The sequence below is a fragment of the Acinonyx jubatus genome, chromosome E4, assembly GCF_027475565.1.
Source record: "Acinonyx jubatus isolate Ajub_Pintada_27869175 chromosome E4, VMU_Ajub_asm_v1.0, whole genome shotgun sequence".
NCBI classification, from domain to species: domain Eukaryota; kingdom Metazoa; phylum Chordata; class Mammalia; order Carnivora; family Felidae; genus Acinonyx; species Acinonyx jubatus.
In genome coordinates, this window is record NC_069395.1 from 18,023,752 (window position 1) to 18,046,361 (window position 22,610).

Consider the following 22,610-nt stretch of genomic DNA (forward strand, 5'->3'; position numbering starts at 1 on the left):
TTGGCCTACCTGATTCTTTAAAAAAATTTTTTTAATGTTTATTTATTTTGGAGAGAGAGAGACAAAGAGTGCAAGCAGGGAGGGACAGAAAGGGAGATACTGAATCTGAAGGAGACTCCAGGCTGAGCACAGAGTCAGCACAGAGCCCCACGTGGGGCTTGAACTCACAAACCATGATATCATGACTTGATTGGAAGTTGGGAGCTTAACCAACTGAGCCACTTAGGCACCCCTGGTCTACCTGATTCTTAGCTGACTTTGTAGACCTCGTTAATTCTGACATACAATATAATGTATAGCACCATTGGAGGCTATTATCCATGTGGTTTTAAACATTTTATTATTTTTTAATAGATGCAACCATGTCAGTAAACAACTATTGAGTGCCTACTATCCTAATATGGGATATTAGCAGCTGCAGCATTCTGCACCTGTTTACCAGCCTCAAAGATGTGCAATTGATATGCAAAGTTTAGAAGGTGTTCCCTTCCATCCATCAACCTGATCCCAGTGACCATATAAGATGGTAGTTGTATAATGCAAATATTCTTTGTAATTTTCCACATATTTAAAAAATTGTATGATAAAATTCTGTGTTACAGGGACACTAAGAGCTTTAACTGGAATCAAGGTGCCACCTTTTAACACTGTGTGACACTCACCTAATTATTAACCTGTTATTTAAATTTCATATCTGTAAAATGGGAACCCCTCTCAAGAGGCTGTATTGAAAATTCAGTGTTCATCTCTGTAAAGTACTTAAGCAGCAGAAGGCAAAAGGGGACAATTATGATGATTTTAATGAGGATGCTCATGGGGCAGCAAAGATAGAAGAAATTTAGTAAAAGGGAGAGCAGAGTATCAAGATGAACCTTTGGCTACACAGGTGCTGAATTATTCATAAAGGAGAGGTTATGTTTTACTTCTCAAGAAGGAATACTCTCCCTGATCTTCCATATTGAAAACAGCCTTAGAAGTCATTAGATAAGGAGTTCTAAATCTCCCTTACTCACTACCCTTGTCAATATTTTATTAAGTATCATTACATATTTATTTTTCTAGACGAGCATGTTTCTCTGCATTTACTAAACAGAATTATTCATTTAGTTTTTAATTTTCAAAAATAATAAAAATAGATTATAGTTTCACAGGGTAACATATGTATACACAGGTGTACTTGTGTGTGTGTGTAAAAATATGTGTATATTGAATATACTGTGAAAAATCCATCTCTTACCCTATTTCTTCACCTTCCTATTTCTTGTTCCCTCCCACATAGGTAACCACTGTTATTACTTTTTTATTACTTTTTTTTGTGATTACCTTTCTCTCTAGAGTTTCTTCATAAATATAAAAGTAAATGCGATGCAATATAATATAATAAATATGTATACCTGGTTCCCAACCCCCACAAATATTACCATTAAAAAGTAGCATATGATGTGAATTATTTTTTACTTTTATTGGCTAGCTATATACCATGGAAATCTTTCCATTTCAGTGCCTAAAGTACTGCTCCATTCTTTTTTGGAGCTGTCTAGTATATACCAAGATTTATCTAATCTGTTTTCAACTGATGGCATTTAGAAGGATTCAAATATTTACAATCCAAGCAATGTTTAATGAATTATATCCATATAGTATAACTTCCCATAAGTGAATATGAGTATATAATAATCTATCCTTGTGGAATAAATTCCCAGAAGTGGAATTAACAGCTCAAAGTATGTATGCTTACTCTTGGTAGACATTGCAAAACCAAATTGCACCACCAATGTATTAAATGTTTGTTCCCCATAGCCTTGATACAGGGTATGCAATCTCATTTTCTGCTTTTTAATTCTGATTAAAAATATATATATTTGTATAGTTAACTTTGCATTTTAAAATATTACAGAAATTGGGGTGCCTGAATGGCTCAGTCAGTTGGGCATTCGACTTTGGCTCAGGTCATGATCTTACAGTTTGTGGGTTTGAGCCCCATGTCGAGCTCTGTGCTGACAGCCCAGAACCTGGAATCTGCTTGGGATTCTGTGTCCCTCTCTTTCTGCCCCTCCCTTGCTCTCACTCTGTCTCTCTGTCTCTCATAAATAAACATTAAAAATTTTTTAAATTTATTAAAAATTAAAGAAATGAAGAAACTTTGCACATATTTAAGAAACATGTTTATATTATTTGCTGCAAACTATCTTTTGTATCACTTGCAAATAATTTCATTGGTATTTTTATTTTATTTGTATCTAATTTTGGCAATCTTTCCACAAGAGGATTATCACTTTTTGAGGTGCAAATACTTTTCCTGGTTTGTCATTTGTCCGATATTTGTTTTTTTAAAGTTTATTTATTTAGAGGCACCTGGGTGGCTCAGTTGGTTAAGCGCCCGACTTCGACTCAGGAATGAAAGCAGACATTTACTGAAGAACAGAACTTCTGTTGATTATTTTTGCTTAATTGTATATGCTTTTTTAAAATATACATTTTAGGGAATAGTTCGAAAAGTATCCCCTGGTTTGCTGACATTGAGAACTAAAAAGTTGTTTTCATGGTGTGTGCTTGGTATATACACATGTTTTTGGTATAGACAAATGTAGCTGTGTAAACAAAAGTACTCTGACTTATTGAATATTCTGGAGAATTACCTTTAAAATCTTTCAGAAATATGTATGTTTATATATTTTACTTGGTTAACTCTTATTACTTTTTCAAAGTTTACCTATTAGATATTCGATTCTTAGTATAACATTAAGCAAGTATTGGCAAGTATATTCAACATCCAATTGGCAGATGAATAAACTAAGGCAAAAATAATTGATATGACCTGCTTAAACTAACTCAGATTTTGTTGAAGATTATTCAAGTGTTTCTCTAAGTTCCAAAGGCTATTTACCAGAGCACAGCATTAAGTGTACTGCATATAAACAAGCTGCATCTTTCTTATTCTCTACTAAAAATCATAGTTACTTTCTTCTAAGTTTATATCAAGCCAAAGAAATGGTATCTTACTAAATATGTATTCATACATATGGCTTTTAGAATTTTCTTCTTTCAGTACACAGTCAATAGCACTGGCATTTTACTTGGTTTTCATACTAAATGAATATCTGTGTTGTTTTGGGGAAAAGTCCACATTTTCATGTTCTTTTAACATAGTGAATATTTGCTTTTTATTTTAATTTCTACTAAATATAATTGGACTTTCTGTATTTATATAACATGGCTTTGGTTGTGTGTGTGTGTGTGTGTGTGTGTGTGTGTATGGCTTTATACTGGATCTTATAAGTGTTTGTAATTTCAATGGACAGTTTAAAACACAATTTTAACTGTTTTTAATAAAGAATAAGATACAAAACACATAAGTAGTTTATAGTGTATATACTATATATACTGTAGGGTGTGTGTTATAGTGTGCATACATTTCTTATGCAGCATGAACTCCTTTTGCAAGGATACAAGGATAGTCACCTCAGAAGTATTGATGCTGATACATGAAATCTATAGAATCTGATTGTTTATTTTATATAATCTGATTATTAAAGGAATTCAAACTAAATCTTGATGTTACAAGTGAATGGGATTGTATTTTGAAGTTGAAAGCGTTTACTTTTGTTCTGGTTCAGGTCTTGAATAAAGTGATAAAATGACCAATTGTATTATCTTACATATCTGCAAATAATGTACAAAGTCACTTTTATTGACTTCTTTTGATAATGGTAAGCTTTTCCCAGATGCTTTACATATTCAAATATATATATGCTTTACACTGACCCCTTAAATTAAATCCTATAATTATCTTTTTTCTACAGATAAGAAAACTGAAGCACTTACAAATTAAGTAGTTGTCCAAAGCCAACAGATTAAGAGAGCTGAGATACAAGCCATCACACTCTGTCCCACTGGAATTGGTAGATAGGATGCACTCTATGATCCTTTAAGTTACAGTTGTTTACAATTGATTGTGATTAACATCATGGGTGTAATAAACTCACCTTGAAGTGTGCTTTTCTCTGTTTCATAATTTATACCTTTAGTTTGCTGTTCTGTGTATCTGATACTATTGTTTTTGACTAAAAACATGTACTTCATTGTACTTTCCTAGGATTAGGAATTAATTTTTATCTATCTTACTTTTTAGGTGATTGATTTTTGGTGACCAGTATTTTAACTTTGGAATGGGATTTAATGTCATGTTTAGCATACCAATATTTGCCCTATGTACAAACTAACCAAAAAAAATTTTAAACCTGATACTTAAATATTGAATTGAAGGAAATGTATTAGAGTTGTTAAAAACAAGTTTTATTTAAAATATGTTATTTATTTATTTGAGAGAGAGAGAGAGAGAGAGAGAGAGAGAGAGAGAAGAAGAAGAAGAAGAGAGAGAATCCAAGCAGGCTCTGTGTTGTCGATGGAGTCCAATGTAGGACTCGATCCCACAAACCATGAGATCATGGCCTGAGCCAAACCAAGAATTGGATGCTCAGATGAATAAGCCACCTGGGTGCCCCCCAAACAAGTGTTAATGATAGTCCTGATCTTTACAGGTAAGGTGATGTAGGCTCCAAAGTGCAGTTTTGCTGAAACGGCTTCTGTCTCTTTTGATACAAAGTACTTAACATAATACATTTTCCTCTGCTACGTGGAAAATGATAGGATGTAAATTTTACAGTTATTTTTTATTTGATGCTTACAGAACATTTTAGCATTGACAAGTTGAAGTTTATTTCAAATAAATTTGGAATTAGGGCTGATTTACTGGAGCCGTATATTGTGAATTACATAGGCTATATATTTCAAGATATAGATATATATTGCAATTGCAGTATAGAAGCAGATTGCTTATTTTACCATGGCAGGGTTATTTTGCTTTAGGGAAAGAATATTAAATCCCACAAATATTTGTTGAGCCTGTTTCTCTGCATTGAAGAAAGTGCTTCCCCCAAGTGTTTCACACTGAAATGATACAAAATTTGGTGCTTCTTGAGTGAGGTGCTTCTGCTACATCAGAATCTATTCTGAGCCCTAGCTCTACATGCTGCACTGTAGAATAATCTATCCCAACTCTATCACATGGCTGTATTCTTGATTTGTATGTCTGTCCAAAGATATATAGAGAGGGGCCATGGGCTGTGGCACAAAAACAGATCATTCCTCAAAATAACACAGTGGTTCTTTCAAGTTTGTCTCTGGATCATACCAGGCATTGCTTGTTTTCTTGAGTCCTATAATCTCACTATAAGTACTTGACTGCATTAATTCACTTAAATCTGTCAACAATCCATGAGATGAACACTAATTCCCTTCATGTTACAAATGAAGAAACGGGACAATTTGAGGGTAAGCAGAGTTAGTAAGTGTCTATAACCTCTACCTTCTTCATATTTTCATGAAAGTTTGCCTGAGAATAATTGTAGCAAACATTTATTTTTAATCATTTTGTTGAAATAAATAATGTAACAATAAAAAAATGCAGCTGGAGGAGTGCCTGGGTGGCTCAGTCCATCAGGTGTCAGACTCGATTTTGGCTCAGGTCATGATCTCACGGTTGGTGACATGAAGACCTGAGACAGGCTCTGAGCTGACAGCACGTAGGCTGCCTGGGAATCTCTCTTTCTGCCTCTTCTTCCCTCAAAGTACATAAACATTTTTAAAGAAATAACATTAAAATAAATTTTTAAAGAAATGAAACTGGAAATTCTTACTCTTCTCAAAATTACTGGCTATAATTCGCTACTTCTTTTGGTAGAAAACGTTATGAGCAGGGCGCCTGGGTGGCTCAGTCTGTTAAGTGTCCGACTTTGGCTCAGGTCATGATCTCGTGGTCCGTGGGTTCGAGCCTTGCGTGGGGCTCTGTGCTGACAGCTCAGAGCCTGGAGCCTATTTCAGATTCTGTGTCTACCTCTCTCTGACCCTTCCCCGTTCATGCTCTGTCTCTCTCTGTCTCAAAAATAAATAAACACTAAAAAATTTTTTTTTTTAAAGAAAATGTTATGAGCAAAAATCAAAGCAGTCTTTTCAGAGCTCAGTCTTTACTGGCTCATTTAAGTACACTGTTAAATTTTCAGAGATTTTACAAGTCTGTTTTAAAATGCAACAATTATTTAAAATTAAATTATATGAACACACGATACATGACTAAAGGCAAAATGATAAATACTCAAAACTCATTCATCAGTTTTTTGTAAATTTCCTACATTAAATATAATCTATGTTATTGAAGTTATTTATGTTTATTATATCTCTATGATGAAATACTAGGCAATAGTATTGTGCAATATTGCTGCACATGCCTTTCCAACTTTATATTAAGGAACATCATGTTGACAGACTTATGACAGCCATGATGGTAATATTTATATCATGGAATTTGACAAATACTGAAAATCAGGCCTTGATTCACTGTTTTGTTGATTGCCTAGACTTAAGTACATCAAGACAAAATGTTAATAATGCATATTAAGCTTCAAATGATGCTTTGTCTGGAGTCATTACATTGTGACTAGCACACACACACATGAGCACACAGAGTAACAAGTGAGAAAATATTCTTCTAGAAATCAAACACTATCATCTTATACAGCAAAGAAATCACTCATATCTTTGACTAATGAGGGAATTTCCAAAATGCATTATTATTATTTTATTTTCATCTTACTTGCTAAGTAAGCAAAATTATTAAGTAATATTTACATCAAAAAATACAGTCATTTATCAGTGATATGACCAAACTTCTATGCATTATTTGTAGTCTGTTTTGTCAAATCATGGTTAAATTGCAAATATAAGTTTGCTACAGATACAAGAGGTCAACAAAAATCAATAAAAAGCATTCTGTGAAAATCAATTCGCTACATGGGATTGCAATAGGGTATAGTATTTTTATTATTATTTGTAAATTGTGTCTATATATCTTTTATATCAGTACAAAAATATAATAAACTCATACATTATTTTCACAGAGTTTATTTTTAAGCGTTTACTAGCACTCTACTGCACATAACTCACTCTGTAAAGCTTCAATGTTGCAAAGAAATATAAAGTGTAGAAAATATTTTAAACATTTTTTAATATTTATTTATTTTGAAGGAGAGAGATATACAGAGTGCAAACAGAGGAGGGACAGAGAGAGTGGGAGACACAGAATCCAAGGCAGTCTCCAGACTCTGTGCTGTGAGCACAGAGTCCAATGTGGGGCTCACACCCACGAAGAGTGAGATCACAACCTGGGCCGAAGTCGGACACTCAACTGACTGAGCTCCCCAGGTGCACCTAAAGGTAGAAAATCTCAATAAAAATATTGGCAGGTATAAATATAGAAACATTTCTTCTGCCATTTCTTCACTGCATTATTTGTTTTTTGGGTGTGGAGTTTGGTGAGTTCTTTACAGAGTTTGGATACTAGCCCTTTGTCTGATATGTCGTTTGCAAATATCTTTTCCCATTCCATCGGTTGTCTTTTAGTTTTGTTGATTGTTTCCTTTGCAGTGCAGAAGCTTTTTATCTTCATGAGGTCCCAATAGTTTGTTTTTGCTTTTAATCCTCTTGCCTTTGGAGATATGTCAAGTAAGAAATTGCTGTGGCTGAGGACAGAGAGGTTTTTCCTACTTTCTCTTCTAGGGTTTTGATGGTTTCCTGTCTCACATTCAGGTCCTTCATCCATTTTGAGTTTATTTTTGTGAATGGTGTAAGAAAGTGGTCTAGTTTCATTCTTCTGCATGTTGCTGTCCAGTTCTCCCAGCACCATTTGTTAAAGAGACTGTCTTTTTTCCATTGGATATTCTTTCCTGCTTTGTCAAAGATTAGTTGCCCATACTTTTGTGGGTCCAGTTCTGGAGTCTCTATTCTATTCCATTGGTCTATGTGTCGGTTTTTGTGCCAATACCATGCTGTCTTGATGATTACAGCTTTGTAGTAGAGGCTAAAGTCTGGATTGTGATGCCTACTGCTTCGTCGTCTTCTTCAAAATTACTTTGGCTATTCGGGGCCTTTTGTGGTTCCATACAAATGTTAGGATTGCTTGTTCTAGCTTCGAGAAGAATGCTGGTTCAATTTTGATTGGGATTGCATTGAATGTGTAGATGGCTTCGGGTAGTATTGACACTTTAACAATATTTAGTTTTCCAATCCATGAGCACAGAATGTTTTTCCATTTCTTTGTATCTTCTTCAATTTCCTTCATAAACTTTCTATAGTTTTCAGCATACAGATCTTTTACATCTTTCGTTAAGTTTATTCCTAGGTATTTTATTATTCTTGGTGCATTTGTGAATGCGATCAGTTTCTTTATTTGTCTTTCTGTTGCTTCATTATTAGTGTATAAGAATGCAACTGATTTCTGTACATTAATTTTATATTACTGAATTCATGTATCAGTTCTAGCAGATTTTTGATGGAGTCTATCAGGTTTTCCATGTATAATATCATGTCATTTGCAAAAAGTGAAAGCTTGACTTCATCTTTGCCAATTTTGATGCCTTTGATTTCCTTGTGTTGTCTCATTACTGATGTTAGAACTTCCAACACTATGTTAAACAATAGTGGTGAGAGTGGACATCTTGAGATGTCCTGTTCCTGAGATCGTGTTCCTGATCTCAATACACAGTTTTGTAAAGAAGACATCCAGATGGCCAACAAGCACATGAAAAGATGCTCAACGTCACTCCTCATCAGGGAAATACAAATCAAAACCACACGGAGATATCACCTCATGCCAGAGTGGCTAAAATGAACAAATTGGGAGACAATAGATGCTGAAGAGGATGTGGAGAAATGGGAACCCTCTTGCACTGTTGCTGGGAATGCAAACTTGTGCAGCCACTCTGGAAAACAGTGTGGAGGTTCCTCAAAAAATTAAAAATAGATCTAGCCTATGACCCAGCAATAGCACTGCTAGGAATTTACCCAAAGGACACAGGAGTGCTGATACATAGGGGCGCTTGTACCCCAATGTTTACAGCAGCACTTTCAACAATAGCCAAGTTATGGAAAGAGCCTAAATGTTCATCAACTGATGGATGGATAAAGAAGTTGTGGTTTATATATACAATGGAATACTACTTGGCAATGAGAAAGAATGAAATCTGGCCTTTTGCAGCAATGTGGATGGAACTGGAGAGTGTTATGCTAAGTTAAATAAGTCATACAGAGAAAGACAGATACCATATGTTTTCACTCTTATGTGGATCCTGAGAAGCTTAACAGAAGACCATGGGGGAGGGGGAGGGGAAAAAAAGTTACAGAGAGGGAAGGAGGCGAACCATAAGAGACTCTTAAAAACTGAGAATAAACTGAGGGTTGATAGGGGGTGGGAGGGAGGGGAAAGTGGGTGATGGACATTGAAGAGGGCACCTGTTGGGATGAGCACCAATTGGGTATGGAAACCAATTTGACAATAAATTTCATATTAAAAAACAAATAAATAAATACAGAAACATTGAAAGTTTTAATCATGAACCAGTAATAAGTTAATGAAAAAAGGAAAATACTGACAAAATAAAGATGTTTAAATTTTCCAGAACAGATTTTTTTCTTTTTTTGAGTCAGTTTTATGATGGGCTTTCTAAGTTGACTTCCAGAGATCCCTGCTTCCTGACAGTGCAATTCCCTATTACTGAGTGTGGCCTGGACCTACAGTCTTACTTCTAATGAGTAGACTATTGCAAACATGAGGGGATGCCACCCATGAGATTAGATTATGAAAGCCTGATTTCCATCTTGCTTGGTCCTGTCTCTCTGGCTCCTCTGTTGTACTTGATCTGATAAAGCAAGTTGCCATGTACTTAGTTGGGCTACTGAGAGGCGATCTCGGCAAGGAACTGACAACAGTAATATTAATTCAAATTCCATATCACTTTAAGGAAAAACATCCAAAATCATATATATCTCACTAGTTTGTGGATACACCCACAAGTCACCCATGTTTTGTTATTTACATATACCTTGGATGATCACATTAATCATTATTATAAATATATTAATGGTATGCTTTCTAAAAGAATATTTTTCTCAGAAGTTTGATATTATAAAATAACCAAAAACTGCAGTCATCATTTTAAATACACATATTTTTTCATATCTTCCATTTTTTTTAAACCTATATGTTTACATGATTTTCATTTGAATAGTTGTTCCTAGGGATTAGAGTGGCACATGTCAAAATTTACTCTATCTCAAAGATGCAGTCTCAAATATTATTTCTAACTTAAAAATAATTTCACTAGAAATTTTTTTAGGAAAGCAAGGAACATATATGGTCCATATACATTTGACAGCTCTGAAAGTCAATAAGAAATTTAAGAAAAATGTTGAAGATTATAATCTGAGATGTGTGTCTTAAAACAATTCTTACACATAAATGGACATATACTACATATATTTATTTAAAGCTATTTGTCTATTTTTTATTTTCTAGTGATATTTGTAATTTATCTTCTAGGTTTTACCCTTAATCTTTTCTATTGCCTTATTCTGGCATTGAATTTCTGCTTTCTCCTATTTAATGATTATATTACGTGTTATGGTTTCCCACTTCCATTTTGGAAAGAATAATTTTTACTTTTTTAATTTTTTTTAATGCTTATTTATTTTTGGGAGAGATAGAAAGGAAGAGAGAGAGAGTGAGACACAGAGACAGAGAGACAGAGAGAGTGAGAGAGACAGAGAGAGAGAGAGAGAGCATGAGCTGGGGAAGGGCAGAGAGAGAGACAGAGAGAGAGACAGAGAGACAGAGAGAGACACAGAATCTGAAGAAGGCTCCAGGTTCTCAGCTGTCAGCACAGAGCCTGACACAAGGCTCCAACTTACCAACTGTGAGATCATGATCTGAGCCAAAGTTGGACGCTTAACCGACTGAGCCACCCAGGCGTCACAGAAAGAATAATGTTTTTTAAAAAAAATCAAATGTAACTCTGTTGTGCTCATAGTCTTACTTGTAATGATATAGTATCTTATTATGTTAATAAATTTAATTGGCAAGCAAAAGAGGTGACTTGTAATATAGTTATTTATGAAGGATAGACATGCTACCATAAACATACAGTGTTTAATAAAATTGATGATCTAACCAACTCAATCAGCTTGATTAAGTAGGAAGTAAGAAAACTTCTAATACAATTAGTTACTTTTTGTATGTCAAATATATATGTTTTTTTAAGATAGATCTTCTAATAAAACTTTATGTCTTATTAGATGTCCACAGTAATAGCTAAATGCTTTTATAGCAATATTTAAATATCTGTAAATGATGTTTTCTAACCTATAAAATTCACTACTCTGAAAACAATGTGCTTATTATAGTCATAAATATTTCTAGAAAGCCTTGTATTTGAAGAATAATGACTTTGTCTAAATTGATTTCTAACACTCTGCATTATATCTCCAGTGCAGTGTTAATGAAACCTAAAATGAGCTGATCTTTAACTAGCTCTCTATTGTAGCCACTTTTATTATTTGCAGTTTTTCATGTGACAGAGGTTATTTTCAAAAAAATTATTGATATATTTTGTAATTCATATTTTTAAAGAATATATCAATCCACCAAAGACCACCAGGAGAATATAATAAAAATAGATACTTTTAAGTGCTCCAATGAAAAATAAAATTAGGATAATTTAAATAGCATTTCAACATATGAAATTAAGAAAGTATGTATTCATTAGAGGAAATGTAATTACTAGAATTTTCTGACCAATAATAATAAACCATTGTGAAAGCAGATTTGCATCCATAAAGAATAATTTCTTATAAGAATTGGGTTATAACCTGCATATAATGACATGTCCATTCAAGGGCTCTTTACCATAAGTTTTAAGGTCAAATATCAAGTTACAATAGTGTTGGTATTGTTCTTTTAAACAACAACAGTGAAAATAAACTGTCTTAAGAGGAACAATGTTTTCTGTTGAAATATTTTCATTATGGAATGAGGACAAATAACAGCTTTGCTAATTTTAGAAATTGCTCTGCTTGAGGTTCAATGTATGTCCAGTGCTTCCATATGAATTACCCTCACCAATGCTGGTTTTGCTCCATTTATCGGTAAGACTGAATTCAACTAATGTTAATCAAAATCAATGGTCAATGACAGTTATGTCAAGGCCAGTGATTATTTTTTCTTAATCAACATTTGTTGACACTTGTGAGTTTTGCATACAAAATCAAAATACAAGTAATGACATAAAGTACATTAAATATTTAAAGGTTTATTATAAATAAGGGTGCTTGGGTGGCTCAGTCAGTTAAGCGTCAGACTTCAGCTCAGGTCACGATCTCATGATTCACAAGTTTGAGCCCCATGTCAGGCTCTATGCTGACAGCTCAGAGCCTGGAGCCTGCTTCGGATTCTATATCTCCCTCTCTCTCTGCCCCTCCCCTGCTCATGCTCTGTCTCTCTCTGTATCAAAAATAAATAAAAACATTTAAAATTTTTTTTAAAAATAAATAAAACTTAAAAAAATAAATATTTATTATAAATAAATACATGGAGCATCTTTTATTTTTTTTTACAGTTTATTTATGTGTTTTGATATAAAGAGACAGAGAGAGCGTGAGTGGGGGAGGAGCAAAAAGTGAGCAAGGGAGAAAGAGAGAATCACAAGCAGGCTCTGCACTGTTAGCACAGAGCCTGTTAGGGGCTCAACTTCAAAGGGTGAAATCATGACTAGAGCCAAAATCAAAGAGTTGGACGCTTAACCAACTGAGCCACCTGGGTGCTTCTGGAGCATCTTTACTTTATGACTCACAAAAAAAGGCAAAATGCTAAGTTGTTAACAGCATCCTTCTCTTTGGAAATGTGTATGTCCTGGTGGTTGTTCTCTATTCTCACATCTAAATTTTTTGCGGAGCTTTGTGGCTTTAGTATGAAAATCTATAGCATAAAGCAAGTTAGATTGTATCTTTTGAATCATTTAGCTCAATGTTTTCATGTTTATTTATTTCTCCAATTTTTCTAACTAACTACAAGTCATTGAAACTCATAATTGAAGTTTGGTTTCTTTAAACCACTTTTTATGCATATCAAAACACTATTCTAATAACTATTATAGTAATTAAATCATATGTAATTTGATGATAACAGCACACTGGTAGTAGGTTATAGATATAATAAAATATTTGGATATTTTTCTTTAAACTTGCAAAACAGGGGTATCCAGGTATCTCCATCAGTTAGGCAACCAACTCTTGATTTCGACTCAGGTCATGATCTCACTGTGAGTTCCATCCCTGCATGGGGCTCTGCTGACAATGCTGATAAAGAGGAGATTGCTTGGAATTCTTTCTCTCCCCTCCCTCTACTCCTGCTCCACTCAAGCTTGTTTTTCTGTCTCTCAAAATAAATAAATAAACTTAAAAAATTATAAATTTGTAGAACAAGATAAACTATAAAACCTAATAATAATAGTTAGTACTTTTGAATGCTTATTTTTCCATGAGTGTTTTTAAGTGCTTTACAAATATTTAGCTCATTTAAATCAAAATGGTACTATGAAGTATTAAGAAGAAAGCATAGAGAAGCTATATAATTTGCCACAAAAGTAACACATATTAACCATTAAAGATAGGAATTGGAGGGGCTTATGGGTGGCCCAGTCGGTTAAGCGTCGAACTTCGACTCAGGTCATGATCCTGCAGTTTGTAAGTTCGAGCCCTGCGTGGTGCTCTGTGCTGACATCTCAGAACCTGGAGCCTGCTTCCTATCTGTGTCTGCCTCTCTTTCTGCCCCTCCCCCACTCCCCCTCTGTCTCTGTCTCTCAAAAATAAATACACATTAAAAACCAAAACAACAACAAGTAAAACAGATGAACATAGGGGAAGGAAAGGAAAAATAAGATAAAAACAGAGAGGGAGACAAACCATAAAAGACTTTAAATACAGAGAACAAACTGAGGGTTGTTAGAGGGGAGGTGGGTTGGGGGATGGGCTAAATGGGTGATGGGCATTAAGGAGGGCACTTGCTGGGATGAGCACTGAGTGTTATGGAAGTAATGAATCACTGGGTTCTCCCCCTGAAACCAATACTACACTGTATATTAATTAACTTGAATTTAAATAAATAAATTTAAATAATAAAAAGGGAAAATTATAGTAATTTAAAACACTTATCTGTATACAATATCTTCGCACTTTGGTTTATTAAGAGCATATTTAAGGGGATGTACTTTGAATTCATATAGATCTGGCCCCCAGTCCTGGTTCTGTAACTTTGAGCAAAGAATTTTCTTCTTTTCTCTGATCCTGTATGTCTTCATCTGTAAAATGGGGATAACAATGCTTACCAATAGGTGTGTCACTTGTAAAAAGCTGAGTAGACTCTGTACCAGTTAGGAAGTACTCATGGTTGTTAGTTGTCGTAATTATTTTTGTTTTACTTTCTAATAATTACTTTCTAATAATAAAAACCAACCTGGCATTTCTTATTGTTCTGGCAATAGCTTTTTAATATAAAGGCTAATGCAATAAAAAATACAATGTTATATTATCTCCTTATTACTCAATTCAGCCATTTATAATGTTAGAAATTTAAGGGTCTGCATGGGAAAGATAAATTTGGTCCTAAAGCAGGAAATAAATTGACAATGCATTGTGATTAAAGAAGCTTGCAGAGTTTCAATTCTCCATATAAACCCTGATTACAATTTCACATTTTAAAGGCCCATTCATGCTGCACAGAATTTCACTGCATTAGTAAATCATACAATATTAATAAAAATTAGAATTGTGCTCTAAATGCAAGTTTCAAGTTCACTAAAAGAAAAAAAATGTGGTGGTTTTAGTGACACTCCGTAAAATTGTAGTTTTATATATTAAGAAGAGAACCTTATTTCAAATGTAATATTATTAAATATGAGGGAAAAATAGGAAGACTTTATTAATGAGATGAGTCATTTTATTTACATACCAATTCTTCTAGTCTTTTGTTTAATACTTCTGTGACAATGACTTTTGTCCATTTAAGACCATGAGCTAGAAAGTTAAAAGTTAATTTTATATTAGTTTAGCAATATATTTTCATCTCTATAACTGCTTCCTTTTCCTCAAAACATTCCCTCTAAATAAATAAAGAGTATCATGTTCTTAACTTATGGACATTTTTTTGAAAATCATGAAGATTGTAATTAAAATTTTACTAAGTTCTTGAAACCTGTTTTATTCCCCCAGGGTCAGAGCTGTCTATGTGGGTGTTTTATCTTTGTCTTTTACATAACATTTTTTCCCTATGTTTTTCATTCTCGTTCATCAAAGCATTTCATGTAAGAAATACTACATATTGGTTGCTTTTATGAGCAAGTCTGTTTCTAAGCTAGGACTTTTCTTGGGTGGATATTCTGTGAAATGATGTAGGCGAGACTTTGCTTTAGTTTGAATGAACTAATATCAGGTTGTTTCTCTCATGTAACCAAAATAAATAAATAAACAAATAAAAGGGCATGAGTTGAGTTCTAACTTATACACTGTACTCTTTCCCTCAACAAAGAAATTTTGTTTATAATTAGAAAAAAGTTCATGAAAACAAGGCTATTAATGTCCATGGACCATGGCTGTTCTACATAAAGGACTGAAAAATCACCAAAGAGAAAATGAAATCTCTGAATAGATAACACTATGGGTTTGACAGCAGAGTCCTTATTTGTAGAATAGAAACTAGAGCACAACAAAACGATAGTCAACATTTTAAGAAAAAATAAAATAACTGTAAAACTAAAATTCAGGATTCAGTAAATAGTCCTGTATAAAACAATACAATAAGCCCAAAATAGAGTTGCTTATGCTAAGCCCCATATCAATAATGTGAGACTTAATTAGTTTTGACTTTCCCAGAAATGGAATCTTAAACCAGCCAATTAGGAATTGCCTGATCAGCACTAGTTAGGTAATCTGTCTGATAAACCTCTTTTATCCCCTAAAGAAAGATAACCTTGCAATAACCAACCCACTTTTTTTGCCTAGTATAACTTCCTTGCTCCTGCTCCCTTTTGCCTATGAAAAGTCTTTCATTTTGTACAGGTCCTGGGAACTCCTTTCTATTTGCTAGATTGGATGTTCCTCAAAGCAAATTGACTTTTGCTCAAATAAACTTTTAAAATATTTATTATGTCTCAGTTTAGCTTGTAATGCTATTAAGAATGAGCTTCAGATAATAAAAATTTTCAGATTTAAAATTGAAGAAGCTTTTAGAGAGATTAACTAATGAAATTCTAAAATATGTAGTCCAAATATATAGTTTGAGATTGGAAAAGAGATCATTAAAAATACAAACATGGTAAACCTTCTTCATATCCTGGTCTCCCTCTCTCTCTGCCCCTCCTTTGCTCATGCTCTGACTCTCTGTCTCTCAAAAATGAATTAATGTAAAATTATTTTTAATTTTTTTAAAAAAGAAACAAAAATCTTAAAGATAAATAAAGTCATTATGTAATGATAAATATTTCTATTTGCCAAAATACTATAATTTTAAATTTCAATGTTCTCAAAACTACACCTTCACATATACCATACAAAAATAGAGCAGAATTAAAATCCAACACCATTGTGGTATGTTCCAGTATATTTTCCTCAAGGTTTGATATAACAGAAACAGTTGGTTTATACATATGACACTTCAGAACACAAAAATACACTGAATTTAACTGATATCTATCTATCCTTCTATCTTTCCCTCTATCCATCTAAGTCCAAAAATTAGAGAATATAAATTCTTCATTAATGTCCATAGAGTGTGATGAATAATGAGCACTCCAAAGATTATAAATCAAATTCCCCTAAAATCAGAAATAGTTACCTTAAAAGGTATATTCCATGTTAACAAGGCAACATAGCATAATGATAATAATATAAAACCTATTTGTGAAATTTTACAAAACATATTGCTAAATAATATTAGTCAAATAAAAATTTTTAAAAAGAAAATAAAGTTGAAAATAAATTATAATAGGAATAAAGAAAAGCTTATAACATTCAGTCAAAATTGTACTTCAAGAGAAATTTAGAGTTTTTATATTTATAATAGAAAAGATTATTGTATAACAAGTAAATTCAACAAAAGAAGTTAAAGCACAATGTAACAAAGAAAAATTGAGGTATTAATTATTAAATGCAGATATTGCTTCAATATAAAAGTAACTTTCTAAAGTTGAGAAGATCCAGAAAACAAAACAAAACAAAACAAAATAAAATATGACCCATTCTTTAAAAAAGTTTCTAAAATTAGAATTTAAAGAAAAATAAATAAATGAAGGCAAAGTGAACAATCAAATCAAAAAGAGATTGTACCTACAGAATTCACCGAGTTTAAAGATAATTGTGCTGTTGTGATCAACTTAAACAATGGATTTTAAATAATTATTTTACATGAATGAATTTCTTTAAAATCACAACTTATTGAAAGTAATTCAAGAAAAAAAATTCAAATCAGTATATCCTATTAACTGATATCAGTACATAAAAATATCCCTACAGAACTTCTGGTTTTAACCCAATTTAGAAAGAGTTTAGAAATCATCACATCTATCTTAACAACAAGAAAAAAGCTAAACTGAGTCAGAGTGGAGAAGAGTGTCCTAGTCAAGGCACCACCATGAGGAGAACTTGGCAGTAGAGGATCCAATAAAAGCTTTCAAAAGGAGGCTTCTGGGCTGAGAGAAACACAGTTATTCAATATTCATGTGAAGAGGGTGGTCAGAGTAGGGAAAGGGTTGAAATTGAGGCCAGGAGGTGGGCAGCTGAGTGACTACAACTCCCTCTAGAAAACTGTATCTCACTGGCTGTGAACAAGTTTGGTGTGGGGAAGGCAGGTCCCTTTAAGACTTGTCATAGTAACCTTTATAATTGCTTATGGTCAATCATAAAAAAAGCACATAAGATTTTAGCACTGTGACCCAAAGGCCCTGTGACCTGTAAGGATAATAAAGGAGTACTATGAACAACTCTATGCCTACAAATTTGCTGACAGAGATGAAATTGAGAACCAATTCCTTAAAACACACAAACTATCAAAATCACATAATTAAAAATAGACAATCTGAATAGCCTTATTTCCTTAAAGAAATTCAATTAATATTCATAACCTTCCCCAAAAGGAAACATCAAGTCCAGATAGTATTTCTACTGGTGAATTCTATGAAACATGTAGGAAATAATACCTATTCTCCATAAGCTCTTCTAAAAATTTGAAACAGACAGAACATTTCTCAATTAATTTTTAAGGCCAGAATTAACCCTGAGGCCAAAATCAGATAAGGACATTGAAAAAGAAGAAAACTACAGACCAGTAATTCTCATGAACATGGGAACACAAATCCACAACAAAATACTAACACATTGAATCCAATAATGAACTATACAAAAACAAACAAACAAACAAAAAACAAACAACAAAAAAAATCCAACTAGTGCAATTCATTAAAGCATACAAGGTTGGATCCATACTAAAAAATTAGCCGTGTTAAGCTGGTACCTCAACAGCAAATTAGAAATAAAGGAAACATTCTCAACTTGATAAAGAGCATCTAAAAAAACCCACAGCACATATTCAACATAATGGTGAAAAACATTGTTTTCTTCCTAAGATCATGAATAAGACAATAATATCTTCTCTCCCCGTTCCCATTCAACATTGTACTGCAAATCATAGTTATTACTTTAGATGAATAAAGGAATACACAGGTTGGGAAGGAGGAAATAAAACTGTCTTTGGTCACCTATAACATGATTGTCTATGTAGAAAATCCCAAAGAATCATCAACGATGAGAAAAAAGTCCTAGAATTAATAAGAAAGTATAGCAAGGGTACAGCATAGGAGATTTATATTCAGAAGTCAATTGCCTACCTTTATATGGACAACATATAACTCGAAAGCAAAAGTTGTTTTAAAATAGTATTCAAAAAATGAAATACATAGGTATAAATCAAACAAAATATGTATAAAGTCCATATGTAGAGAACTACAAAACTCTGATGAAAGGTATCAAACAAGATCTAAATAAATGGTGTGATATTTCATGTTCATGGATTGGAAAATTCAACATTGTTAAGATGTGGATTCTTCCTAACTGTTCTATAGATTCAACTCAATTTCAATCAAAATATTGATGAATTGATTCTAAAGTTTATATGGAAAGGCAATAGGTCTAGAATACCAACATACTTGAAGAAAAAGAGTAATCAAAATTAATCAGTATAGTGTTAAGGAATGCAAATTTGGGTAGATAGGGAGGCAGATAGTATTAAACACAAGACAACAGGCCCCAGATAGAGTTGCTTATGCTAAGCCCATTATTATCAAACTGAGATTTAGCTTGATTAGTTCTGGATCTCCCAAAATTGGAATCTTAAACTAGCCAATCAGGAATCACCTGATTAGCATTAGCTGACTGCCTGATAAATCCCTGCCATGCCCTATAGGGAAAGTAACCCTGCAATAAACAATCCGATTTTTGGCCTTAGTACAACTTTCTTGCTCCCACTTCTTTCTGTCTACAAGTCGTTCATTTTGTACAGTGTTTTGGAGCTGGTTTTTAACTGCTATGTTGGATGCTGCCTGATTCATGAATGAATCATTGAATAGAGCTAACAAGATCTTCACATTTTACTCAGTTGAGCTTTATATTTCAAAATAAATAAAAATCTTGAACTGGGCAGTGTTTTGTTAATTTTATTATCATTATGTATTTTAATGCACTATCTATGTGATATATATGTACATATTTTTTATATGCATCAAATAAATTTTAATGATGCCTTTTTAAAAAATCCATATATATTACCTAGAAAAACTAGAAAATACATAGATGAATATGCATCTAATATCTTTGTTATATAAGACATTCTAAACATAAATGTAAAAATTAAAGAAACTATAATGGAAAATAAAATTCGTGAATGGCAAAAATTAAGTTGTGAACCCAAATTTTAAACTGTAGTAATATTTGTACCAATAGACACAGAATTAATACTCCAAAATATAAATTATTGTATAAAACATATATTTGTGAAAAATCAAAATGGTACTAATAAAAACATTTGACAAATTCTAATGAAATATTTTATGAAATGGATTTTTTAAATATTTTAGTTAAATTGAAATTGAGATTTCTAATTATAATACCTACAATTATATAAATAGTAGGAAATGGGTATTAACATATACATTATCAGCAGTTAGACACATACAGACACATAACATTTCTAGAAGCTCATACCAAGTAAAGTCTAAAAATTATAAAAATTCTTGGACACAGTAGTTCCCTGTTTGTAAAGTTTCCCAAATTTTTATATTTTACCAGAGAGTTATATTAATACATACATTTTAGTCTCTGGCTGGTTGTTCCACATATTTCTAATATAACTTAAAAATTGAAACCAACACAAATGCCAGAAAATTGAGTTACTGAAATATATTAGAAACTTTCTAAATATTAGAATAAAACTCCATCAAATAAAAATAGTTTTAAATAAAATATGTATTTTGTGAGAGTTAAAAATAGTTTACAATAAAAAATTCTTTAAATATATTTAAATTTAAAAACTAGAACAAAGAGAAGAATGAAGCTTATCTAGAGAACAGAAAGATGAGGTTTCAGATGATTTAAAAATATTCTAGTTTATACTTTTCTGTTCCTCCAGGCTTCCATGGTTGATATATTACTGTTTTCATTTGTAAAATAATATCTCCTTTTGTTGCTAACTTGAGCTAACCACAATTTCTCCTCCATCATTCATGCACATACACAGTCAACACATGAACGGTTCAATCACATATGGCAGCATTCCAGGGTTCTGGACCTCCTAAATGAGATGCATAGTACGAGGAAATAAAATTTCTGAATACCTCAAAGTTTGGAGAAGAGTACTGATGTCAAAAGAGGAAAGTCATGTTCAAGGGACATGAGAAGAAGTCTAAGTTTAAGAATGCAGGAACTACGCAGAGGCTGGAAGGCAAAAGACATCACCTCAGTAAGAGTAACACCATGCAGTCCAGGTATTTAATGACGCTGCTAAAAAGGGCAAGGAAAGGGATACAGGTCTTTCTCATGTTAACATGATACATAAGACCTGTGGGAAATGATATATGATTCTCAAATCAAAGGAGAGGGAAAAAGAGAAAGGTGGGTATCTTGTATGTATTAAACTGACCAAGTATAAAAGCCAGTATTACGGAGCTATCTAGATCTGACCATTTAAAATTTCAAAATAAAAAGATGAATCTAATGTGCCAAGATCATTTAAAATGAAACATATGGGATGCCTGTGTGGCTTAGCTGCTTAAGTGCCAGACTCTTGATTTTTGGCTCAAGTCATGATCTTGAGGTTCATGTGATGGAGCTCTGCCTCAGCTCCCCATGCTGACAGCTCAGAGACTGCTTGAGATTCTCTCTCTCCCTCTTTCTCTGCCCCTCCCCCATTCAAGTTTGCTCTCTAAATAAACAAATGAAATGAAACAAACACACTCATATATTTATTCACCTAAGCATTTTATTCTTCCCACACTCTTTATTTCTCAAATTCATATTTATTCATTTCTACTCTTTGGTTTCTGTGCACCTAAAGTGCTTTCTCTGAATTGCTATCTGTTCTTTCTTGTGTTAGGAACTATATTGCTATTTGAGATAAAGTTGTTTTCTTAGCTTATCCAATTCTTCAGTACCCATCATAGGTATGAAGTGTTTATTCCTTTCTGAAGGTGAAAAGGACTGTTTATCTCCAATAGAATTTGAAAAATTATGGATGACTGCATTACTTGTTTTCCAAATTTGGCTCTGCCTTGTTCAGGGTGCATGCCTGCTTTCTATTCTGGGGATTTTGGGGTCTACGTAACAAAAGTTATGCTGTTTTACTTTCTTTTAATGTGATAAGGAGAGAACCATTTAAAAATAATTTTGATGAGAAAAATAATTTCTTAGTTGGAGTCCTCACCAAAAACAAAATTTTCCCTTGCATAGACAGAAGATTGCAGTGTCACATCCTTAAAGATACCACTTTTTAGAGGCTTATAAAGTCACATTCAATTATAGACTAGAAAAAATTAGTAATCCATTTATTTATTCTTTATTCACAACTTTATTGATTGCTGACTCAATGCTGTCTCTATAATTATCATCTAATCAATGCTCTATGTGGATTAAAGAATGATTTTATGTGCATTTAGAGATTGATGTATTACAGGATAATGGATATTATAATTTTGTTATCCAAATATATATTGGTTCTTATTTGTGCTAACGCAACAACAAAGATTAATAAAGGGGTATACATTATGGGAGTTTTTCTCTTTTTAAAGTAGCAGGGTTTCATGATTGAGTCTAATTTGAAATTGGATATATATTCTTGGTCACCATTCTCTATATTTTCACTACCATTTTGCATCTTCTCATTTGCATGTAGTCAGAGAAAACTCAGAGAAGTAACTGAAGTTGTATCAGTGCAGTAGAGGCAATTATTGCAAGACCAAAAGCACTCTAGTCTCGCGTGAAAGGCAACCGCCCTGGAACATTCTGGCATGATGACCTGGTCTCTCCCACAACATATGGGACCAACAGAGGGTTGTTGTGCTCTAAAATACATTATGGGTATTGTTGCTTAAATTTGTTCCCATGTTGTGGCTCAGTTTAACTTAGGA